The sequence below is a fragment of the Schistocerca gregaria genome, chromosome 7, assembly GCF_023897955.1.
Source record: "Schistocerca gregaria isolate iqSchGreg1 chromosome 7, iqSchGreg1.2, whole genome shotgun sequence".
Taxonomy (NCBI): domain Eukaryota; kingdom Metazoa; phylum Arthropoda; class Insecta; order Orthoptera; family Acrididae; genus Schistocerca; species Schistocerca gregaria.
Window position 1 is genome coordinate 562,536,664 of NC_064926.1, and position 26,622 is coordinate 562,563,285.

The following is a 26,622-nucleotide window of genomic DNA, read 5'->3' on the forward strand; positions in this document are numbered from 1 at the left end:
GTGGTCACACACCGTATTAAAAAGCATCTAACGCGTTTTGTAACGCCCATCTTAAATCGCGGTGACTTTCGTATAATACTATCTATTTAAAGTGTCAATTCTGTTTCTTTCATTCCGTATTCAAGTTTCATCGAACTATGTTACTTTACAGTGACACTCGTGCGAAAGTTACTTTCGTCCTTAAGTTTTGCACATTAGTGTAGGAACTTCAGGTACCAGTCGCTTAGACGAGAAACAAGTAATATCTACACTGTTATATTTAAGTGTATTAAAATTTACCCGAAAATCTCTTTCTTCGAGGGTAATCCCAAAAGTTAGGTCTCCTATATTTTTTAATAGATACATAGACCTGTTTATTTCTACAATGGTTTACATCAGTTTACAGCGTAAACATTTAGCTATTTTTCGACATAATCACCATTTCAGTCGATGCATTTTTGTAGACGCTATGGCAGTTTTTGCATACCCATGTCATACCTGCTCGCCGCCATGCTGTTCAGAAAGTTATGAACCTCTTCTTTCACCTCGCCGTCGGAGATGAATCGCATTCCGGCCAAATGTTCTTTTAACCTAGGGAACAGGTGATAGTCACTGGGCGCCAAGTCAGGGCTATAAGGCGGTTGGGTGATTACGTTCCACTGAAACTGTTGCAGGAGAGCAACGGTTTGCCGAGCGATGTGTAGGTGAACGTTGTCATGGAGAATGTGTACGCCCTTGCTCAACATTGCTCTTCTCCGGTTCTGAATTGCCCGTTTGAGTTTTTTCAGAGTCTCACAGTACCTGTCAGAGTTAATTGTGGTCCCAGCGATTCAGCTCCGACGACGAGTTGAAAGAAGAGGCTCATAACTTTCTAAACAGCATGGCGGCGAATTGGTATGACATGACATACAAAAACTGCCACAACGTCTACGAAAGTGCATCGACAGAAATGGTGATTATGTCGAAAGATAGCTAAATGTTCAAGCTGTAAACTGATATGAACCATTGTAGAAATAAACAGGTCTATGTACTTATAAAAAAAAGAGACCTTACTTTTGGGATATACACTCGTATATGTGGTGTTCAGAGTATTTTAAAAGTTTGCCTGTACACACTACTGTGACGATCTCACCTGAGCCAGCACGTGTTTTGACAACTGGGTTCTCTCTTGTGATGCAGGCCCAATCGTCCAAAGCTGCACTCCCAGTCTAGCCCAGTTGTTGTGGATTGCCGTTGCTGGCGCACGTTCTGTCGGGTGGTGAGTACCTGAAAACAAGATTCATTACTGTGGCAATGTCTATTTTTACTGTAGTTTAATTTTATTACTTGCTACTGTTACTTGTAACAAAGTTGGCAAACAGTGGTGCTGTTGTGAGAGAACATAGCTCACACACCAAGCACATACTTGTACAAAATAATGTGTATAAATGCAAGATTAGATATAGTCGGTTTACAATGCCCGTAGAACTCGAGTGCCACCTACGTTCGTGTCCCACATGTGTTTAGTAAATTCAGACTCTATATAGCGTCAGACATCGAAAAATCGTTGGTCTGTTCTCATGTTTTTCATTTTTCAGTCTCCAATATGTCGATAATTTCATTTTCCTCTTTTGGGAGAACGTACTGCCAAATGCTCTAAATGATAAATGACGCAGCGATGATTTTCGTTTCGTTTTTTTATTAGAGAAGTACATCAGAAAATGCTTATATACGCTGAATTGTATAGATTTTATAGAAGGACAGCGATTGTGATCGTACTCAATAACGAATCGATGCACACGGTAGCACGGTAATATTGGATGTAGAATCTATGCGCAAATGGAACTCTAGCGTGCGAAGGAATTGGAGGATGGCGCGAAAACGTGTTGAGCGACTGATTCCTGTAGAAGGAAGACGTACAGTGCGTTCCTGCCAAAGAAGTGCAGAGTTTGAACTGCCGCCTGCGAGCTAACATCCCCAAAGAGAAACTTCCTGGCAGATTAAAACTGTGTGCCCGACCGAGACTCGAACTCGGAACCTTTGCCTTTCGCGGGCAAGTGCTCTACCATCTGAGCTACCGAAGCACGACTCACGCCCGGTACTCACAGCTTCACTTCTGCCAGTTCGCAGGAGAGCTTCTGTAAAGTTTGGAAGGTAGGAGACGGATACTGGCAGAAGTGAAGCTATGAGTACCGGGCGTGAGTCGTGCTTCGGTAGCTCAGATGGTAGAGCACTTGCCCGCGAAAGGCAAAGGTCCCGAGTTCGAGTCTCGGTCGGGCACACAGTTTTAATCTGCCAGGAAGTTTCATATCAGCGCACACTCCGCTGCAGAGTGAAAATCTCATTCTGGAATCTATCCCCAAAGAGGTTCGGGCTCACATGCGCTTCCTCTTCGTCGAAATGTCTTGGTTCAAACTCGTCTAGGGGTTGAACCGCATGTTTCGTATTAAATTATGTAGGTCACACAGTTACGATTTGGTCAGAATAATGTTTATTCAGAAAGAAAACTAATAGCGAAACTGGTTGTATTTAGAATTACTTTTACACTCGACCGCATACCCATTTGACACAGTTCGACCATTCAAAATCTCATCGCGAAACACAATACTCCACCTCGACATTTACACGAGAAGTTAGAGTTCACTTCAGCAGCTGCTCCCCCGCGATACCACGTAACGCGAAATTTTATAAGTCGTTTCACTTCCAAGCTGCCAAATGACCGACTGTCCGCTTTCGCGTCTCACGCTTTTCTCGCGCGCCGAACTTCTTCGCTCAACTGACTGGGGCAGTTCCCTTTCCTGAAGCCGTCCGTCTGATTGGCTGCAGCTTATTCTACATTATTTTACATTTTAACATATTTAAATAATCAAAGCTTGACCACTTTCATGTTCTAAATAAAGTAACAATAATATCCATTACATAATAAACATAAAATTCTTTTACATAAAACCAATTTCCTTCTTAGCTTTGAGTGCCATGTCCAATAACCTTGCACCAGTGTGCTTTCTGATAAATAAATAAAGAACAAAAGTACCTATTATGAACTAAACTTTACAACCAATATTCTATCACATGATGATTCAATAAGGTGTCATGCTGTCATCGTTCAATGTGTTTTGTGTGGAGGAAATGGTGATCTGATGCTTAACTGTAAATACTGATAATTTTAATTTACTGTATCTTTTAAACGAATAAAGTTACAGAGCTGATGTTCACAACGTTTGTCATTTTAATGATACGTTTCTGTATTAAGTGTCGATCTTTAAGCTCGACCAAAGCGTTCAGGATCTACCATTCAGGTATTTATTACAAAACTTGTTAATTTTACTTTGTCAGTAAATCCTAAACTATTATAGATATGATCAATATTCAAGTTTTATTGCGATAACTATTGAAATTTATGAAGGATGACAGATAAAAATTACTGTGGCTTGATTCTCTGCATTACTACAGAATTAAATAGTTTTCTTTAATGTTTCCCTTTATGGCCGATCTTAGCTGCGCCATATTTGACACTGTTACGTCTCCCTGGCCATAAACGCCTTCTACTTGGTTTCCTTATAACTTAGGTTCTCGCCTGTCTCACTTGCCCACACTACAGCGCTCAGGCCTCAACAGACAACAGACGCCTGTGGGTTTCCCCACCTCGTGGTGAATCTGCGTCCTTCGTGGCTCGTGGCCCTGGACGGCAGGGTTCGTTTCAGAATCTTTTCCTGTAGGCTGACTCTTTCTGCCATATACTTAAATGAGAGCGAAGTGCTCGTTAACTCGCACGCCTGCCTCACTACTTTCTTGTAAATGAGATCGTAGCTGCGTTTTCTTGTTAAAATTAGTCGTACAGCCACAGTAGTTCCTGAGCTTGTAAAAAGCTGTAAAATCCCAGCCTGTTGTTCTTAGGTACGTCGTAATGTAGCTGCGAGCATCAATGTTTCCGTTAGTGGTATAGTATAGGAAAACACAAGATACAGAACGTGTGTGACTTTGAAAATTATTGCAATCTAGTGACATTGCAGCAAATATCATAGGTACGATGAGAAATAAATGGAAAAAGCGCTGTGACACCCTCTCGAATAGGTGTATCGCCGCAAAAGCAGTGTCACGATGTACGCAACAGGAGGAAACAAAAATAAACGTCCGTCGTTAGGCTAAGGGGTGATGAGTAGAACACCTATTGTTTTGAAGACGACCGCGGATTCTGATCCCTTGTTCACTTCTTGTGCGATTCACCGACCATTTTGCACACACGAGGTACTTACTTTTTGTTCGTCTTACCTGTTTGTGCCTGAACGCAGTTGCTAGAGTAAGCTCAAAATTTATCCAGGCACAGTATAATGCCCCACTACTCAGTATACGCCTACTGGACTGACTGGAGAGATGGTTGTTCCTCGTGATACACGACACACGCCTTACTGAGGGAAAGCAATCTCTGCTTAGTGCTGCTGACATTTCTTAGTCTCAAATACAGGTGTCCGGGCCAACAGGGTGTCCAAGCAATCCCCGTACTACTTTTGACTTCGTACAGGTGGGAAAATGAATGGTTGTTTTATTGGGATCCTTGCTTTGAAGTTGATTATTGTGTTCACCAAATATACTTGATATACACTGTGTGATCAATAGTATCCGGACACCTGGCTGAAAACGACTTACAAGTTCGTGGCGCCCTCCGTCGGTAATGCTGGACTTCAATATGGTGTTGGCCCAACCTTAGCCTTGATGACAGCTTCCACTCTCGCAGGAGTACGTTCAGTCAGGTGCTGGAAGGTTTCTTGGGGAATGGCAGCCCATTCTTCACAGAGAGTTGCCCTGAGGAGAGGTATCGACGTCGGTCGGTGAGGCCTGGCACGAAGTCGGCGTTCCAGAACGTCCCAAAGGTGTTCTGTAGGATTCAGGTCAGGACTCTGTGCAGGTCAGTCCACTACAGGGATGTTATTGTCGTGTAACCACCCCGCCGCAGGCCGTGCATTATGAATAGGTGCTCGATCGTGTTGAAAGATGGAATCGCCGTCCCCGAATTGCACTTCAACAGTGGGAAGCAAGAAGGTGCTTAAGACATCAATATAGGACTGTGCTGTGATAGTGCCACGCACAGCAACAATGGGTGCAAGCCGCCTCCATGAGAAACTCGACCAAACCACACCATAACACCAGCGCCTCCGGATTGCACTGTTGGCACTACACATGCTGGCAGATGACGTTCATCGGGCATTAGCCATACCCACACCCTGCCATCGGGTCGCCACATTGTGTACCGTGATTCGTGACTCCACACAACGTATCTCCACTGTTCAATCGTCCAATGCTTACGCTCCTTACGGCAAGCGAGGCGTCGTTTGGCATTTATTGCAGTGGTGTGTGGCTTATGAGCAGCCTGTCGACCATGAAATCCAAGTTTTCTCACGTCCCACCTAACTGTCACAGTACTTGCAGTGGATCCTGATGCAGTTTGAAATTGATATGTGGCGGCCTGGATACGTGTCTGCCTATTACACATTACGACCCTCTTTAACTGTCGGCGGTCTCTGTCAGTCAACAGGCGAGGTCGGCCTGTACGCTATTGTGCTGTACGTGGCCCTTCACGTTTCCACTTCACTGTCATATCGGAAACAGGGATGTTTAGGAGTGTGGAAATATCGCGCACAGATTTATCACAGAAGTGACACCCAATCACCTGACGACGTTCGAAGTCCGTGAGTTCCGCGGAGCGCTCCATCCTGCTCTTTCGCAATGTCTAATGTCGACTGAGGTCGCTGATATGGAGTACCTGGCAAGATGTGGCAGTACAATGCACCTACTATGAAAAATGTATGTTTTTGGGGAGTCCAGATACTTTTGATCACATTGTGTATGTCAGTCCAATCCGGATGACTTATGGGTTCGCCTTACACAATTGCAACATAGTGCTACGACACTGTGGCGCAGCTATTTGGATGTTTACTAATTCGGCCATCCATACGCTCTAACGAAAGGCAATGCTCGTAGCTGTACGTGACGCCAGCCAGTTTGCAGCGCAAATGCCTCTTGCGGATCGCTCCTCCCCCTTAGCGCACGGAACTGTCCCCATTTGATACAACGGAAAAAAGCCAAAGTCATTTTTCAAATCACCCACATAGTCAAAATCGTTTCCCAAAACATAAGAACCATGTCAAGGTAACAGCATATACATACGACGAAGTGCAAATGAACAGTTGCAGAGTACCCATTTGTACTGCAGTAGCGGAAGTGTGAGGGTTCTGTCTGTGTCGTTGCATCATGCAGGGTGGCAATTATTGAACAATGTGAAATAAAATCGTCATAACTTCTGAACGGTTTGCATTAGTAGGTTCAAACGGCACGGTTGACCGCGGAGCTTGATGGGAATTACTATGCGCTGTATGGTTTGGTTAAGCGACGAAGCCCACTTTCATTTGGAGGGGTTCGTCAGTAAGCAAAATTGGCACATTTGGGGGACTGAGAATCCGCATTTCGTGATCGAGGAGTCTCGTCACCCTCAACAGGTGACTGTGGTGTGCAAGGTCCAGTCGCGGAATAATCGGTGCGATATTCCTTGATGGCACGGTAACTACCGAACGGCACGTGAAGGTTTTTGAAGATGATTTCATCTCCATTAATCAAAGTGACCCTGATTTCGACTCGATTGAAACAGGAGTGTGTTTGATGTCCTGGAGGAGCACTTTGGGAACCGCATTCTGACTCTGTGTGGTACTCAGAGGCCACTGGTATGGGCCTGGACTGACCGCCATATTCTCCGGGGGTGAACACTTGGGACTTCATTTTGTACGGGATATATTAAAGACAAGGTGTACAGAAATAACCACAAGCCATTGCTGAGATGAAAACAGCCATTCGGGAGGTCACTGACAGCATCGATGATCCGACACTTCAGCGGGTCATGGAGAATTTCGCTGTTCGTCCGCGCATACCATCGCCAATGATGGCAGGCATATCGAAAATGCCATAATTTGAATCCTAATGTCTTTAGTGACATTTACGTGTTCAATAGTGTGCACGCCGTAGTTCTTAACTAATTTAAGTTTTCCTCGTATAGTTCAATAACTGTCACCGTGTAGCTGAGGACTGAAGATCTGAAAATTTCCATCCACCTGGCGTCTTCAAATGGTGTTCTCGTTCTTGCAGACCTGTGGAAGTAGCACTGAGTTCGCGGAGGCTCCTGGTCTTGCGGTAGCGTTCTCGCTTCCCACGCCCGGGTTTCAGGGTTCGATTCCCTGGCGGGATCAGGGATTTTCTCTGCCTCGTGATGACTGGGTGTTGTGTGATGTCCTTAGGTTAGTTAGGTTTAAGTTGTTCTAAGTTATAGGGAACTGATGATCTCAGATGTTAAGTCCCATAGTGCTCAGAGCCATTTGAACCATTTTGAACCAGGGGATATTAATATTGAGGCTGCCAGAACCAGAAATGTTACTCTACGACAGTAGACCCATACCTGAAAACAGACCAAAAAAATAATTGCGTAACTAACTTGATTTTATTCGCGGTGATAGTTAAAAGCTGGCGGCTACCTGCCCGTGGCTTACGCAGCCTCATGGGTCGTACGTCGCGGCCGCCTTCTGCAGCCGTGGTGGCCGCTCCAAGTGGTCCGGGCGCAGCGGCAGAGTCCAAGGCCGGCGTGGGCCGGCCAGCCAGTCAGCGGGTGTCTTCTTCTTCTTCTGCCGGCCTCGCTTGTGCAACGTGCGCAGCGGCCGCTCCCGGCCACTCTGCCAGCGCAGCATCTGCTCACAGCAGTCCACTGGACGCTTACCACTCCCCCTCTTCCACAATCTCATACTCACTTCGTCCAGTTATAATGTCATCCAGCCTTCCGAGCCGTCTTATTCACCCTCTTCTGCCACTCCAATATTTGCTTCCACGATTCTTATTTGCGGGCAGTTTCTTCTCACCACATGTTCCAGCCATGATGTGGGTTCTTGTCATTTCCACTTCTCTTCTTTCCCCTCGCATTTTAAAAAGCATTCCTTCATTCGTCATTCTGCGAATGCTTTTCACGTTTGCTAGAAGTTTACACAAATCTACCCATGTACTTGAAAACTGTCATGATGCCGCCTTGAGCTGCTGCTCAGATACTGTATGTCATACAACCAGTTTCAGTCGTCTGACCATCGTCAGGTTCCAGTATACCAAACAGCCGCGCGGTTTAAGGCGCCTTGCTACGGGTCGCGCAGATGTACCCGTCGGAGGTTCAAGTCCTCCCCCGGGCGTGGGTGTGTGGTGTTGTCGTTATCGTAAGTTAGTTTCAGTTAGATTAAGTAGTGTGTAAGCCTGGGGACCAATGACCTCAGCAGTTTTGCCCCCATAGGAACTTACTACCACCGCTATACCAAACAAAACAATACACAAGTAGCATTACAGGCTTAAACTGTCACGGATCTGTTTATTGATATGAATTTTAATGACAACACACACGTAGTAAGGTGTCACATATTCACGTAAAAGTATTCACAGTATCATTTAGGGATAATATAAAATCGTTATCTTCAGCTGATAAAACCACGAATAATACATTGGAAATAAAAGTACAGCGTGACTCAAAAAAGACTTTACAACTTTGGAGTGTTTTAGATATTTACTGACATAACTTCCAGAATCTATAGATGTGTCATTTTCTATCAAACAACCTAAGCTCGATGCATTTGGTACATGAATGCACCATTCTGCCACCAGGAGCGCCAGTGTAGTAGCAGTTAAAATGGCTACTTTCATCGGCGCGTAGCGTGCTCACTGCGTATTTTGATTTCATGAAACGAATTCTGCAACAAGTGTTCGGCGTAAATTCCGCACCGAATGCGCTAAAGAACCTCCAAGCAGGCAGCGAAAATCCACACGTTCGTCTGAGCGTCGGAATTAATATGTCTTGTGTCCTTAACAAACTGAAAGCGTACTACCCTTTCTTCATGGAGAAAACGATCACTGCTATTGTGTATCTGTAGTCGACCGAAAACTTTTTAACTCCACAGATCGATGAAGATGGTCGAGTGGGATGGTTTACTAGCAGCAAGACGGTGCATTACCTCATTTCGTCACTGAAGCTCGAGGTTTCCTCGATATCGCTCATCAGATTTGACACCACTGGATTTCCTTCTCTGGGTTTTCATTAAAGAAACCTACCAAACAGTTTAACCGACATGAAAACTCGAATGTACGCCGCCGCTGCATAAGTTATGCCCAGTTTACTGCAACAAGTGTGGGAAGAAATTGATTACCAGTGCGATGTTTGTACCCTCACAAATGCTAGTCACAGCGAACCAAAAAGACGCTTGACACTTCTATGTGGAACTTGAGGTTGTTTGCTACAAAGTGGCAGAGCTACCGATTCTGTAAGTTATCTAAAATTTTTGTATCATTCCAAGCTATAAAGCCCTTTCTGACTCACCCTTTGTATCATAACACAGTGATGTGACTCATTACGAAATCCACGTAAATGATTCACATTTGTACAGAGTTACCTCTCACTATATCGTAATATAAATTACGCAGTAAATCTATAACATCTGCTCTAGGGAGCGTACACATTCATGTTGAAACTGTAGGCGACTGAACAGCTGATCACTGTTCGCTGGTAGAGCCAAAAAGATCTACATGCATCGATAGCGATCTACACTAGAATCATACGATTACTAAACTGGGCGTTGTCTGCTACGATAACTACATCATACGACAGTCGTAACAGGTGTCCTATATGTTACATCTCATAGAAATTTGCGCGTGTTACAATTACAGTTGCACTGACAGAAAACAAAATATATAGAGTAATAGCTAACATGTACTCACAAACACTACTGTGAAACGAGGTATAGTCACATTCGTATGTGTACTGCTTCCTGCGTTTAGTAACTTTTATGGAGCTGGCCATACAAATACGTACAATGGACACCTAGCCGAGTCGTCTAAATATATACACTATAACGGATGTAACAAGCTCAGTTACACGGACAAATTTTATATGAGCATCTCACTTAACGCGTTAAAGTGGCAGTTGCGTGTATTGGACAAATAGTTATATCAACATCTCTTTTAACACATTAAAACAGCAGCTGCGTGTAAGCCTTATTTGAATTGTGTGTAGTTCCCACAATGAGCCAGGAATTGCTTCATTATTTACTTCGCAACAGACGATCAAACTGACAGCAAAACGCAACAGTTCAGATGGCTCTGAGCACTATGGGACTTAACATCTGTGGTCATCAGTCCCCTGGAACTTAGAACTACTTAAACCTAACTAACCTAAGGACATCACACACATCCATGCCCGAGGCAGGATTCGAACCTGCGACGGCAGCAGTCACGCGGTTCCGGACTGAGCGCCTTAACCGCCGCCTTAACCACCGCGGCCGGCAAACGCAACAGTAACTATGTAAAGGCCTCCATATTGTTTGAGGGCTTGCACAGTAGTATTGTTAGTATCAAGTGTCGCTAGCGAGAGTAGTAGTGCAGAAATAGCATGTTTTATTAAAAGTGTCTACCCACAGTTAGTTACCTTTCTCTTCTGACAGGGAGTTGTAGATAGCGTTCACGATACACTGAGAATTGCTTCGTCATTCTGTGAAACATGATCTTTAAGTATAAGCAGTAGCATTCGATTCATTGACTCATTACTTTTTGGTATAATGAAACACCTTCAAAAACTGGTTATCATTTGCCTCCGTCATTTTAAAAATAAGTGTGTTCAAAGAAAATTCTTTCCCATTCTAAAGTTGATGGTGGGATGTGGAGGTGGGGGGATGCAGTGGGGGTGCACCAGCTATTATCAGACTGCACTCAGGGGTGATGGTCTGAAAAAGGTTACATTAGGAGCCACAGTCCTATGGAATATATCAACACAGCTATTAGAGCAAACTGTTCCAGCTACTGGGATGGTTTTATCAAGTAAACAGTTGTGACGAAATTAGCAAGTGACCTCATAAATAGAGATGGAGGTTTCCGCTTAAATTCTGCGTGGAATTCCTCTGTCGCCGTTTTCAAACAACAGAGGAACATAGCTGATGGTACCTCACCCGTTGGTTATTGATATTCGATAGTGTTAAGAGAGAGTAGTATTTACAGAGAAAGAGATAGGGAGATTGTATATGCTCTGCAAACTGAGGTTTTAAATTTCCTTGTATTTCGTTGCATCTACGTCGTGCAAATGAAAGGGTGTGCACCGGTCGAAATATCGGCAGTTGTCTTACGTCACCCTGATGCATTATTTGAACCAGGACGCAGATGATCAAAGCAATATGGGCTGAATAAGAGGGATAACTACAATTTATGACGGAGAGGGTCCTAAAAGTGGAGAAAATAATTCTGAACGAGGTTAAATGTAGTAGATACCAAAGTGACGACAAAATATCACTGGAACGGAAGACCTCGGAACAAACTAAATATTTTAGGTATTTAGGAACTTTGGTGACAGATTATGGGAGCAGCGTGGAGGAAATAAGACGCCTTAAGCAGCCAAGATCATCCTTTAGGGTCATAAAAGCGTCCTAACCTCAGACAGCGGTCGAAACTCACATTTCACATCATATATCCTCAAAAGACCGCCAATCCTGTTGGAAATGCTTTCTGCGTAAGTCAAAAAGTTCGTACAGTTTGGTGGCACCTCGGTATTATCACTCCTCATCCGATTCATGTCTTTTCGATAGCGCAGCTCACGTGTAACCTATGTTTCACTATAACCATTCTAACGAAAGGTGACTTCGGAATGAACTTCCTCAGCTGTCAAACTCTCAGACGTGGGCCCTCTGAACCAAGATATGAGGTACTCTTTCGCACTGAGCCGGATGATGAAAACTATCAGCCTGCAGATATAAGACAGTATGATTGGGCTTTCTGCAAACGCCATGCTCCAACGTACCATCAACCTTCGCCCTGACGAACACATAAAGGAAGGGAAGGCAGACACACTTTTCCATCTCCATCGTGAAGCGAAGATTCGGGTGGTTTCAATTCAGATGATCTTTTTGTAGCTGTTTAAATGCTCTCTTTCAGCGTCCCAAACAAAAAAAAAGTATCGCTTACAAATCTGAAAATAACCAGGCAAGTTTCTTGGCAGACGACTCTAAGACGCATTTTTCCAAATTGATATTTTATAGGTGACAACGGATTGCCCATCGCAACTCTGTCTGTCTGTTCATAGTACTGATCACTGAGTGAAGAGCAAACAGAAACCAGCACGTGTGAAATAGGTTCCTTAATTTGACACCCAACTTAACCCCAGTCATTCGTAACCATTCAGATGCGGGTGAAGACGGGGACCAATTCTAAACATGATAAAATACCATTCAAGCGTATTCTTAATTGAATTCTTCTTTTCTGCTTCTACTACTGCGCGTCTTGCTTTTCTAGTCCTTGGTGTTTGAGTTTCTCAGGAGGAATATTGAGAACGTTTGGATTCAGGCATTAATCCTGACTAACACTGCTTCGTGTAGCCGCCCCATCTGTTTCCTCGTCGTCGCTCTTTCACTGTTATTGTCTTGTCCAGCATTCCTTTGTTAGTATTCTGTCTTTCCAGTCTACACCAACACATTCTGAGGTCTTCAATAAGACACTCGTCGGCTGTTAGAATATGTTTAAATGTAAATAACCCTGGCTGATAAGCTTACATCGGATTTTGCGTCCATTTTAGTGAGTTCCACCGCGCCACTCCTAGATGGAAAAATCACAGCGTCTTCCATTGAATTACTCTTTTGCATTTGAATGGGAAAACGTGTCACAATGTAAAATCAAAACTCGGTACTATTGCAGCCCCTGATCGTCGAGCAAAAGTACTGGAAATGTCAAGGGACTGTTGGTCTGTCGAGGGGGGCAGCAATTAATATCTTACCTGACAAGTTGGAGATGAAAAACTCGTCGGCCCGTTGGGTGCCACGACTGCTCGCGGTGGACAACAAGAGCCTGTAGCAGTCTGAGCAACATACATGAGATTTAGTTTGTAGAGGCGTCTCCGTTGATGAGAGCTGGATTCGTCACCCTACCCCGAGAACGTAGAAACAAAACTATGGTTCAAATGGCTCTGAACACTATGGGACTTAACATCTGAGGTCATCAGTACCCTACAACTTAGAGCTACTTAAACCTAACTAACCTGAGGGCATCACACACATCCATTCCCGAGGCAGAATTCGAACCTGCAATCGTAACGGTCGCGCGGTTCCAGGCTGAAGCGCCTAGAACCGCTCGGCCACACCGGCCGGCTACAAAACTATGCTCGACATTCGGTGAACCTGGTCCAAATAAGATGATGGCTTACGCCTCAAAAGTTAAGGCAACAATTTTTGTTGTTGAGATTTTTAATGGTGCACGGTACTGCAGTGAGATATTCGACAAGAAACTGAGGGAAATATTAGGCGAAGAAGAAAGTGCTGTTTCATCACGACACACCAGCTTATTCATCTCGATTTGTCGCCGCAAAATTGCACGAATACAAATGGTAAAATATTCTGTTTCGACTCTGTAATTAACGATCATCAAATGAGCTGTTTAGAGGTAAATAAAAAGTAAGCTAGTAAACCACTACGAACCTAGAGCGTGTAGTTATTTACAGATGTTATTTTGATTTTGTAATTTAGCTTCCTATCATACTTTTAGTTCTCTTTCGAAGAGAAAATCTGACGTTGAGTTGCTAGTAAGTAGAAACCGATTAGGGCAGCATTTTTGCCAATGTTCGCGTACAAGGTTGCCACTGTGCTTTTTTGACTGTGTGAGAGTGCCTTACATTTGCTGCCAGCAGCTCTCGTGAGAAGTGCCAAGTTGCAACTGCATATAATTTTTTTTCCCTGATTCGAGGCGTGGTGCCTCGGGATGGTAAGTCCGCAACAGTTCGAGGAAATTTGGTATTTTTTTTTTAAATTTGTCCGTCTCATTTGCATGAATATACGATTTTTGCTGCAATGGTTACCGGTCGTGGGCTGACACGCCCATTCTGAAACAACATGCCTTGTTATTAAGCGTTGTCTAACAGTTCTGTAAATGTTGACCCAAGACATTTGAACTCTTTCACACTCTTATACATGCTGCAGTTTGCTACTAGGCTCAAATGGCTCTGAGCACTATGGGACTTAACATCTACGGTCATCAGTCCCGTAGAACTTAGAACTACTTAAACCTAACTAACCTAAGTACATCACACACATCCATGCCCTAGGCAGGATTCGAACCTACGACCGTAGCGGTCACGCGGTTCCAGACTGAAGCACCTAGAACCGCTCGGTCACACTGGGCGGCTTTGTTACTAGATCTCGTGCGTCATCGAGTTTTCTTCCTATGGCCATTACTCGGTCTTTTCAGTGCTACTTGTAGCTCGAACCGCGATGTCACTAATTCCACGGTCTGATTAGATCTCTTCTACTCATCTTGAGTGCATGCAAGATTACTAGTAAAACTAAAGAAATACGCTTGAAGGGCGGGGAAAGTCGTAACAGACACTAAATAACCGAAAACATGAAGTGAAGAAGACGAAGAGGAAACTGAAAGTTCTTATTCGAGTCCCTGTTTGGTTAGTCTGTCAGAAGAAGTCGTTACCTGTGTCGGTGAGAACGTTGTGTGCGCGATTTAGAACTCCAGTGGGGAAGATCAGAGATGTAATGTTGTAAGCTGGGACGGAGAACGGTGTTAAATGTCGGAAACAACATTGTACGGAGTCGTGCGCTACCAGTGACTGCGGACTACGGTTTTACTGGGAAGACGTGACGCTGCGCGGTGTGCCTCAAAGAGCTCACGGAGTGTCTTCGGTGGCTTTGCGTGGGTAGCAGCAGAGCAGCAGCAGCAGCAGCAGCAGTATACATCCCGCCTCGAGAGCTGGCAGGCCGCGCGTTACGTGGCGTGGCGAGCAGTTAATACGGTGGGGAGGGAGGCCGGCCGTGAACTTTGGCGGAGAGCCACGGCGTGAGGATCGCTTCTCGTCGAGACCAGGTGTCCTCGCAGCGAGGGTGACCAGCAGGTGGCAGGTTGGGACTTGAACCCTGGCAGTGCTGGCAACTTAAGTAATGCGCAGCGTTTCCCATCCCACCTCGAAAAGTGCCTTTCACATTCCAGCTGGAGGTGGGAAGGAGGAAAGTCTGGCCACGATGATCTGACAAGGACCTTGTGTCACAAGCAGGGTACTCCAGGAGGGTAAATCAGTATTCTAGGATGCCATAACTGTGTTCATCTGAAAAAGCTAAAAGATGTACGTTTTATTCTCTTCGCGGAATAGCTCTATTTTCATACAAGCGAAAGTAAATCTGATACTTTTTCACAATTAAACCGCTGAAACGATTTGTATGAAATTTTGTATGTGCTGTGGCGGGCTGTCACAAATAAATTGGATTCTGAACAACAGGTGATGAAAATGAAATATCGTGTGACTAGGGCCTCCCGTCGGGTAGACCGCTCGCTTGGTGCAAGTCTTTCGATTTGACGCCACTTCGGCGACTTTCGCGTCGATGGGGATAAAATGATGATGATTAGGGCAACACAACACCCAGTCCCTGAGCCGAGAAAAATCTCCGACCCAGCCGGGAATCGAACCCAGGCCCTTTGGATTGACAGTCCGTCGCGCTGACCACTCAGCTACCGGGGGCTGATAACCGGTGATAAATGACATGTTTTTGGCCGCGTAAAATCTAAGAACTGAAATAATATCTACAGTCAAAATGAACACCTGTCTTTTGTTATACAACTTCTTTGCTGTGTCTTTGGGCCAGAGCGTAGTACATGTACACTGGTGTCCAAAATTAAAGCAACAAACCCCTATTTCCCAGTCCTGTGGCTAATTCACTATATAATCGTCCAAACTGTCAAAAGATGTACGTACGATCCTGTTCTGCACAGAAGATGGCATTCCAGTCTACGGACAGCCACAGAAACGATGGCGTCATGGCACCTGTCGAACGGGGTAGTGTTTGCCGCGTAGTCCCACATCCACAGTCGCTGTGTACAGTGTCACAGGCGTGCAGTATGCCACAGAGAAGACGTCTACAGCCTCTGTACTGTGCAGGGCCATAGGGGGGATGGAAGCAGCATTCACAGCATGCAAACTGATGTGGCCCGGTACCTTAAAGTGAATCGTTCTGTTGTTTCTCGGACGTGGCTACAGTTTATAGAGACCGAAGCTGTATGCCGAAGACCAGGACAGGGCCGACCACTTGTGACATCGGAAGGAGAGGACCGTTCTTTGGCTGTAAGGGCAGGACGGTGCAGCCTTCGAACTGCACGGCAACTGGCATCTGACCCACCAGCATCCACTGGACGTCTTGCATTGAGGCAAACGGTGTAGAAAATACTTCACAGAGTGGCCTTTACTGTCAGAGAGCTGCTGTATGTGTACCTCTGGCGCGTTTCACAGAAGGGAGCGTCTACACTGGTGTCATCAACTTGCCACCTGGACGTTCGAACAGTGGGCCAATGTTCTTTTCATAGATGAGTCCCGATTTGGTCTCGAGAGCGGTCCTCGACGGATTCACATCTGGAGGGAACGTGAAGCACGATTTCGGGACTCAAACATTGTCGGAACAGACTGATGTCGAGGAGGAGGGATCAGGGATTATGTTGACCACGCCAACGCCTCTTCATGGAATTGTAAAGGTGAGTTGGCAAGGTTTAACCTCATGTGCGGTTGTTGCGATGCGCTGTGGGTCCAGACGTCGTATTGATGGGCGATAATGCTCGACCCCATGGAGCACAGGTGGTTGGATGTTTTCTTGGAAACGGAAGATACTGCACGCATGTTGTGGCCTCCTCTGCCGCATCGCATCCCATAAGGGCATGGTTGGGCTGCAATAGGGACACAGTGTGCACTATCTCAGCATCCACCAACCCCTCTCCAAGACTCATGAGCAGCTCTGTAGGAAGAATGGGCGTTACTTCCTCATCATCAGACTGATGACATCATTAACAGCATATATCATCATCGTTGAGAGGCCTGTATTGCTGCCAGATGTGCACACACACCATTGAGCACATTAAGCAGTTGTAGGAATGTGCGTGCAAAGCCGTGAAGTTGGAAAAAAAATGAAGAATATTTTCGTCTGCCGTTATGCATGTGTATACCGTATACTTTACATTGTTTCTACTTTATCTGTTTGTTACTGTTTATACTGTTCGTGGTAAAATAAACACTACCTTGCAAAATTTCCGTTCGGTGTTTTATTTTGGACACAAGTGTATCTTTTTTCATGTACATAGGTTCTCTGCAAATCACATTGAGTGCCTGGCAGAGGGTTCATCGAGCCACCTTCACTATTATCTATTATTCCAACCTCGTATAACGCGGGGAAAGAACTAAAACTTATATCTTACCGTACGAGCTCTGATCTCCCTTATTTTATCGTGGTGATCGTTTCTATGTAGGTCGGCTTCAACAAAGTGTTTTCACATTTGGAGAACAAAGTTGGTGATTGGAATTTCGCGAGAAGATTCCTCCTCAACAAAAAACGCCTTTGTTTTAACTATGTCCACCCCAAATACTGTATCATTTCAGTGACACTCTCTCCCCTATTTCGCGATGATACAAAACATGCTGCCCTTCTTTGAACTATCCGTCGGTCCTATCTGGTAAGGATCCCACACCGCGCAGCAGTATTCTAAAAGAGGACAGGCGAGCGTAATTAGGCAGTCTCCTTAGTAGATCTGTTACATTTTCTAAGTGTCCCGCCAATAAAACTGTCTTTGGTTAGCCTTCCCCACAACATTTTCTGTCTTCCTTCCAATTTGCTTGTAATTGTATTTCATAGGTATTTAGTTGACTTTATGGCCTTTAGATTTGATTGATTTATCCTGTAACCTAAGTTTCCGGATTCCTTTTAGCACTCATGTAGATGACCTCACACTTTTCGTTATTTAGGGTCAACTGCCAATTTTCGCAACATACACATATATTTACTAAATCGTTTTGCAATTTTTTTATATTCCAATGACTTTACTAGTCGATAAACGACAGCGTCATCTGCAAACAACCTATGACGACTGTTCAGATTGTCTCCCAAATAGTTTATATAGATACGGAACAGCAAAGGTCCTATTTCACTACCTTGGGGAACGCCACAAATCACTTCTGTTTACTCGATGACTTCCCGTCAATTACTACGGACTCTGACCTCTCTGACAGGAAATCATGAATCCCGTCGCATAACTGAAGGCATATTCCATAAACACACAACTTGAATGCAAGCCGCTTGTGTAGAACAGTGTCAGAAGCCTCCCGGAAACTTAGAAATACGGAATCAATCTGAAATACCTTGTCAATAGCACTCAACACTTCATGTGAATAAAGAGCTAGTTGTGTTTGATAGGGAAGATGTTTACTAAATCCGTGTTGACTGTGTGTCAATAGACCGCATTCTTCGAGGTAATTCATAATGTTCGAACAGAATGTATGTTCCAAAATCCTGCTCCATATCGACATTAATGATATGGGCCTATAATTTAGTGGATTACTCCTACTACCTTTGTTGAATATCAGTGTGACCTGTGCAACTTTCAAGTCTTTGGATACGGATCTTTCGTCGAGCGAACGTTTTATATGATTGTTAAATATGGAGCTAATGCATCAGCGTACTCTGAAAGGAACCTAATTGGTATACAATCTGGACCAGAAGACTTGCTTTTATTAAATGATTTAAGTTGCTTCATTACTCCGAGGATATTTAATTTTACGTTACTCACGTTGGCAGATGTTCTCGATTCGAATTCTGGAATATTTATTTCGTCTTCTTTCTTGAAGGCATTTCGGAAGGCTGAGCTTAGTAAATCTGCTTTGGCAGTACCGTCTTCGATAGAATCTCCATTGGTATGGCGCATAGAAGGCACTGATTGTGTCTTGCCGCTAACATATTTCACATACGACGAGAATCTCTTTGGATTTGCTACCACGTTTCGAGACAAAGTTTCGTTGTCGAAACTGTTAGAAGCATCTCGCTTTGAAGTCTGCGCTACATTTGGAGCTTCTATAAAAGATCGCCAATCTTGGTAATTTTGCGTCTGTTTAAATTTGGCATGCTTTTTGTTGTTGTTTCTGCAACAGTGTTCTGACCCGTTTTGTGTACCAAGGAGGATCAGCTCCGTCGTTTGTTAATTTATTTGGTGTAAATCTCTTCAGTTTCTGCCGATACTATTTCTCTGAATTCAAGCCACATCTGGTCTACACATACAGTATTAATTTGGAAGGAGTGGAGATTGTCTCTCAGGAAGCCGTCAAGTAAATTTCTATCTGTTTTTTTGAATAGTTGATAGAACCCGTCTAATACTTGTGATGAAATTGAATGTCATCGGTAATACCACCCGAAGCACTGTTCAGTAGAGATTCTTTGTCGTAACATTGTTCACAGAGTTCTCAGACACTTGGAAGGACTGGCAGGTTAACTCTGAGCCCAACCGCTTGTCTGTATCTCTGTTGTCGCCGGACACGCCGCTCTTTTCGCTGCTTGCTGTGCGCTAGGCGTTGACTAGACCGTAGCCTGGCGTGGCACTGATCTCGTGTGCGTGTGTTGGTCTGTTACAAGACAGGCCAACGATGGTGGCGTGGAGAACTACTGTTCGTGCGTCTCTCTACTTGCGTCTCACTGCTGTGGCCAGCGACGCTCAGATAGCCAGGATCATCTTCGGCTCCAGCGTTATGTCTATCGACTACACCGCAGTATGGACACAGCATGAGCCCTGAATAAGAACAGGGGCTACTTTAGAAAGTTAAGAAAACAAAAAATCTAACCTTAGGAGGGAGAAAGAGTGAAGTACGGCGACTCGGACTGTTTATTCATTATGCTGTGACAGTGACAATCCACTATTTACCCGTACTTGCGGTTTCTGATATTTGAAAAAGAATTGCTGCAACACCAAGCGAAGCTGGACAGTGTTTAGGCGAAATATGGCCGGTATACAGTAGCAAAAGTTTGTCGGTAAGCCCGAGAACGGTATTTTAGAACTATTACGACACATTTTATTAATATTATTTGCTCTACCACATGTCTCGTAGGCGAAATTCTGACTTACCGCATAGTTGTAAGTGAGCTTGAGCTACGTAACTTACTCGAACCTAACAAACCTCTGAGCGATCTTACGGCGCCGGAACTCAAATCCAGAACTTGCAAAAGAAGGCAGGACCACAGAGTTGCTTACACAACTGTCCTCTCTTAAGATTGTTTAAGGGGGGTAGGACGTCAAACGGGCCGACTTGGAGCAAGAGAGGCACCAGAGGACATTTTAATTTCCACAACCTATACTTCGTGGCACAACTTGACTAGAAGAAGGGATCAGTTGGTAGGACATGTTCTGAGGCATCAAGGGATCACAAATTTAGTTTTGGAGGGCAGCGTGGATGGGAAAAATCGTAGAGGGAGACCAAGAGATGAATACACTAAACAGATTCAGAAGGATGTAGGTTTCAGTAGGTACTGGGAGATGAAGAAGCTTGCACAGGATAGAGTAGCATGGAGAGCTGCATCAAACCAGTCTCAGGACTGAAGACAACAACAACAACAACATACTTTTACAAATAAATACATAAAACCTTGTCAACATGACCAAGAAGAATTCAGGATTCACACTCATAGCAGTGAAAGTTCAAAAACATAAGAAAATAATTTTTTTACATGTGAAATTTCATAGTTTTTTCACTTACTGTTAGTTGCATTTGTTGCTATAGGTACAGTTTTCTTCATAAGTAAGAGAAATTCTTCGGTGACTTTTACACAGATTACAAACCATACTTACAGGTCTATGAAGCTCTAGAGATTATTTAATTTATGAGGAAATTAATGAGCTGTTACATTTTAAACTTAATATTTAGAAAACACTCAAATTTATAGTTAATTATTTCAATTTTTACCCCAGTTTTTAATAGAGTTGGAAAATTCTAGAGCTTTGTATTAAGGAGATTGTGTTTAATAAGCATACCAAGTTTGAAAGTAATAGGATATTTATTTCCGATGTTACATGTACCTGAGTACACAAATTTGTGTTTTGCGGAAAATGGCCGTTAAAGTTCCTGCTTGTATTTGGCATTCTTTTAGAACTGTTCCACACCGTAAACAGATTATTTTTCATTTCCTAAATCGCTTTTTTTTTCCTTTTTACATTCCTATGCTGCACTCTTCTTGATTTTATCACCTCCAAAAATGTCCGCCCCCGATAGCTGAGTGGTCAGTGCAATGGAGTGTCATACCTAACGGCCCGGGTTTGATTCCCGTATGGGTCGGAGATTTTCTCCACACAGGCACTGGGTGTTGGTTGTCCTTATCATCACCACTTCATCACCATCGACACGCAAGTCGCCGAAATGGCGTCAACTCGAAAGATTTGCACGAGGCGAACGGTCTACCCGACGGGAGGCCCTAGCCATATTTCCATTTACCTCCAAAAATGCTTTATCTGGTTTCACTTCACGCTCTCTGTTATCATATACCAGGTGCTTCAAAAATGACCGGTATATTTGAAACGGCAATAAAAACTAAACGAGCAGCGATATAAATACACCGTTTGTTGAAATATGCTTGGGACAACAGTACATTTTCAGGCGGACAAACTTTCGAAATTACAGTAGTTACAATTTTCAACAACAGATGGCGCTGCAAGTGATGTCAAAGATATAGAAGACACGCAGTCTGTGGGTGCTCCATTCTGTACGTCGTCTTTCTGCTGTAAGCGTGTGCTGTTCACAACGTGCAAGTGTGCTGTGGACAACATGGTTTATTCCTTAGAACAGAGGATTTTTCTGGTGTTGGAATTCCACCGCCTAGAACACAGTGTTGTTGCAACAAGACGAAGTTTTCAACGGAGGTTTAATGTAACCAAAGGATCGAAAAGCGATACAATAAAGGATCTGTTTGAAAAATTTCAACAGACTGGGAACGTGACGGATGAACGTGCTGGAAAGGTAGGGCGACCGCGTACGGCAACCACAGAGGGCAACGCGCAGCTACTGCAGCAGGTGATCCAACAGCGGCCTCGGGTTTCCGTTCGCCGTGTTGCAGCTGCGGTCCAAATGACGCCAACGTCCGCGTATCGTCTCATGCGCCAGAGTTTACACCTCTATCCATACAAAATTCAAACGCGGCAACCCCTCAGCGCCGCTACCATTGCTGCACGAGAGACATTCGCTAACGATATATTGCACAGGATTGATGACGGCGATATGCATGTGGGCAGCATTTGGTTTACTGACGAAGCTTATTTTTACCTGGACGGCTTCGTCAATAAACAGAACTGGCGCACATGGGGAACCGAAAAGCCCCATGTTGCAGTCCCATCGTCCCTGCATCCTCAAAAAGTACTGGTCTGGGCCGCCATTTCTTCCAAAGGAATCATTGCCCCATTTTTCAGATCCGAAACGATTACTGCATCACGCTATCTGGACATTCTTCGTGAATTTGTGGTGGTACAAACTGCCATAGACGACACTGCAAACACCTCGTGGTTTATGCAAGATAGTGCCCGGCCACATCGCACGGCCGACGTCTTTAATTTCCTGAATGAATGTTTTGATGATCGTGTGATTGCTTTGGGCTATCCGAAACATACAGGAGGCGGCGTTGATTGGCCTCCCTATTCGCCAGACATGAACCCCTGTGACTTCTGTCTGTGGGGACACTTGAAAGACCAGGTGTACCGCCAGAATCCAGAAACAATTGAACAGCTGAAGCAGTACATCTCATCTACATGTGAAGCCATTCCGCCAGACACGTTGTCAAAGGTTCCGGGTAATTTCATTCAGAGACTACGCCATATTATTGCTACGCATGAAGGATATGTGGAAAATATCGTACTATAGAGTTTCCCAGACCTCAGCGCCATCTGTTGTTGACAATTGTAACTACTGTAATTTCGAAAGTTTGTCTGCCTGAAAATGTACTGTTGTCCCAAGCCTATTGCATAAACGGTGTATTTCTATCGCTGCTCGTTTAGTTTGTATTGCCGTTTCAAATATACCGGTCATTTTTGAAGCACCCTATACAAACTTTGATGCAGTCCACGCCGGGCTTAATCCCTATTTTCTGTGAAACATAATTCCTGCTTTGTGCACCATCATTAAAACATGAAACTGCATCATAAACACCAACAGCAAGTGCATTTCTTCCCACAAAAATGGTTTTTGGCTATCTTTCCGTACACATTGGTCAAAACATTTATTTGGGTTTACGGGCATGAAGACATTTCTTCAATAGGTTTTCATTTGCAAGATCCCTGAATCTAGGTTCGATGGCTTTCATTACAGCAGTTGGTAGAGAATTCCTGTGATGATATTCTTCACTTACGTAAGACAGAAAAAAACTGTGCAAAGGAGTGTGGAAGTGCATCTTGGTGCATTTAAGAGCAAATAACGTGCCTTTTAATCTCTCAAATATGTATGTTTTATACATCAAAATATTCAGGAATAAGTTTGCTACAAAATAAGCATATATTTGAAAAATCGATTTTTTTATTTTTAACGTTCTACCCCCTTAAGCACGAGAAAAATTGTCATTTTTAATATTATTTAATTAAGATTCGACATACAACAAAAAATAAAAACACATTCGTCGCATACATATAAATCATTACTACACACAATTATACATACACATCTACAGCACTATTTACCGGGATGTTTGTAAATTACTAGGTTAGTTACTCAACATCACGCATCATAACGAAGTGCTGGTTACTGGAGCTTGCTTTGTGGGGTAACATGGGCGGTATTGTTTTCAAAATCCCACTGACAAAAAACGAGCACCAGTCGCCGAATGAGCAATTTAAGCAATACAACTAAATATTTGCTTTCAGTGATTTACAAAACGCTACTGCTGGTATACGAATCGCTTCTGGATCCTGGCTAGTTTCTTATGACAAACAGTGAGTCGTAAAACAGTAAAAAGAAATATTTGGTGATTCTTACTGCCTTATCCCGCGACTGGCACTGGATGGTAACTTAATATCGGTACCGTCCGTGCTATCTCATGAACAAACTTCTAGTGGGATGCATTAAGAAAAGTTACGTAAATCTTCTTTGCGCGTCATCCCAAACTAGTTGTGGAAGCAAATGCATCATTAAGCAACTGGTTGCAGCAAGTTTACACAATTACTTTATTTCTCTTTCTCAGACACCTTAGTTGTCCTTTTTGTGCTATGTTTTATCTACTCTTTTTAGGTACTTTTTGTAAGGCACTTCTGTATTTCGTAATACGCGAATAACTTAGTATGACCGAGCGAGGTGGCGCAGTGGTTAGCACACTGGACTCGCATTTGAGAGGACGACAGTTCAAACCCACGTCCGTCCATCCTGGTTTAGGTTTTCCGTGATTTCCGTAAATCACTTTGCGCAAAGGCCGCGATGATTCCTTTAAAAGGACACGGCCGATTTCCTTCCCCATGACTCCCTAATCCGCTGGGATCGATGTCCTCGCTGATTGTCCCCCCCGCCCCCCTCCCCGATCAACCAACCAAGTTACTATGAGCCTTTAATGTTTTGCTGATATGTTAGTACCACAAGTGTGTTAGAGTATCATTAGAAAAGTTACCTTAGGAGATACACATTGCCAGAAACAAGAACGTGGAATATATAGTGGAAATAGATCTTGGCAGTGTTCAAGCCTCCGCGTAGGTTTGTGAAAAAGGTTTTTCGAGTGTTTACGATCCATAGGTAGGCTATCAGATTTCACTGTCCGCGACTTGGAGTCCGTTGCTAGTAAAGAATAATAATACATATTTAAGAAGGAGAAACCAGAAGTATTGGCTCACTATGACCTGCAAGATCCGAATCAGCTTAGCAACATAAATAAAAGCAAGAATAACATTCCCTTTTTCAGTGTGAAAGAAAAAAAAATATATAATCTCTTTAAGTTCGCTCTCAAGACCAGCAAGGTAGTAAACAGCAACTAGTCAGGGATAAAGATGGAATGATGCGCCGTGCGGGGACCAGTGTTTCCGGTTGTTGTAAGAGAGGAAAGTCTTGGCAGAGCACACAGCGATTACGTAAGAGAGGCGATCACGTCCGTACACTGATCACGGAGTTGTCACACTGCTGCCTAGTATTCTGAGGGTGTGGAAAGCGCCCTTTCCATTCACCTCTGCCGCGTGGGGTAGCCGTGCGGTCCAAGGCGCCTTTCCGCGGTTCGCGCGGCCCCCCTGTCGGAAGTTCGAGTCCTCCCTCGGGCACGGGTGTCTGTGTTATCCTTAGCGTAAGTTGGTTTAAGTTAGTTTCAGCAGTGTGTAAGCCTAGGGACCGATGACGTCAGCAGTTCGGCCCCATAGGAACTTACCACAAATTTCCATAGAGCTCTTCGGCAACCTTTAAGTTTCCGAAAAATGTCGCAAGTAATTTAGTATCTGATAGAAGAAGTAGAGGCACGACGGAAATGTGTGAAAAAGACAACCTCTGAACGACTGCAGCCTTGATAAGTACATCCACTGACCACTGCGAGTTAGAATCCCGCGGCGTAAGGTTACGTTGCCTGTATGTGAAGCGGTAAAGGAAGTATATAAACTAGACAGAGGTGAATGGAGCTTCATTCTAGCGAGGATACGGGCTGCAAATGAGGAAATCCACTGACATGAGAGATTTTGACCGAGGGTGAGTTGTTACGGCCCTGCAAGCTCGAGCATATAAGAAACGGCGAAGCTTTATGGCTCTTGGTGTGTTACTGTTGTGAGAAAGATACACTATTGGCCATTAAAATTGCTACACCACGAAGATGACTTGCTACAGACGCGAAATTTAACCGACGGGAAGAAGATGCTGTGACATGCAAATGATTGCTTTTAGAGCATTCACACAAGTTTGGCGCCGGTGGCGACACCTACAACATGCTGACATGAGGAAAGTTTCCTAATTTCTCATACACAAACAGCAGTTGACTGGCGTTGCCTGGTGAAACCTTATTGTGATGTCTCGTGTAAGGAGGAGAAATGCGTACCATCACGTTTCCGACTTTGATATAGGTCGGATTGTAATTGCGGTTTATCGTATCGCGACATTGCAGCTCGCGTCGGTCGCGATCCAATGACTGTTACAAGAATATGGAATCGGTGGGTTCAGGAGAGTAATACGGAACGCCGTGCTAGATCCCAATGGCCTCGTATCACTAGCAGTCGATATGACAGGCATCTTATCCGCATAGCTGTAACGGATCGTGCAGCCACGTCTCGATCCCTGAGTCAACAGATGGGGACGTTTCCAAGACAACAACCGTCTGCACAAACAGTTCGACGACGTTTGCAGCAAAATGGACTAACAGCTCGGAGACAATGGCTGCGGTTACCCTTGGCGCTGCATCACAGACAGGAGCGTGTACTCAACGACAAACCTTGGTGCACGAATGGCAAAACGTCATTTTTTCGGATAAATCCAGGTTCTGTTTAGAGCATCATGATGGTCGCATCCGTGTTTGGCGACATCGCCGTGAACGCACATTGGAAGCGTGTATTCGTCATCGCAATACTGGCGTATCACTTGGCATGATGGTATGGACTGCCATTGGTTACACGTCTCGGTCACCTCTTGTTCTCATTGACGGCACTTTGAACAGTGGACGTTACACTTCAGATGTTTTAGTACCTGTGGCTCTACCCTTCATACGATCCCTGGGAAACCCTACATTTCAGCAGGATAATGCACGACCGCATGTTGCAAGTCCTGTACGGGCATTTCTGGATACAGAAAATGTTCGACTGCTGCCATGGCCAGCACATTCTCCAGATCTCTCACCAATTGAAAACGTCTGA

The 26,622-nt window shown here is 44.2% G+C and overlaps 1 protein-coding gene across 1 annotated transcript in view; it reads left to right on the forward strand.

Annotated features, from left to right (window-relative positions):
* The first annotated feature begins 1,158 nt into the window (after positions 1-1,158).
* The window catches only part of LOC126281616 (torso-like protein), a 316,979-nt gene continuing 291,515 nt past the window's right edge, over positions 1,159-26,622 (forward strand). Inside the window, exon 1 of the mRNA XM_049980736.1 lies at positions 1,159-1,237. The gene's annotated coding sequence lies outside the window, so the exon portion shown is untranslated. The remainder of the gene's footprint in view (positions 1,238-26,622) is intronic.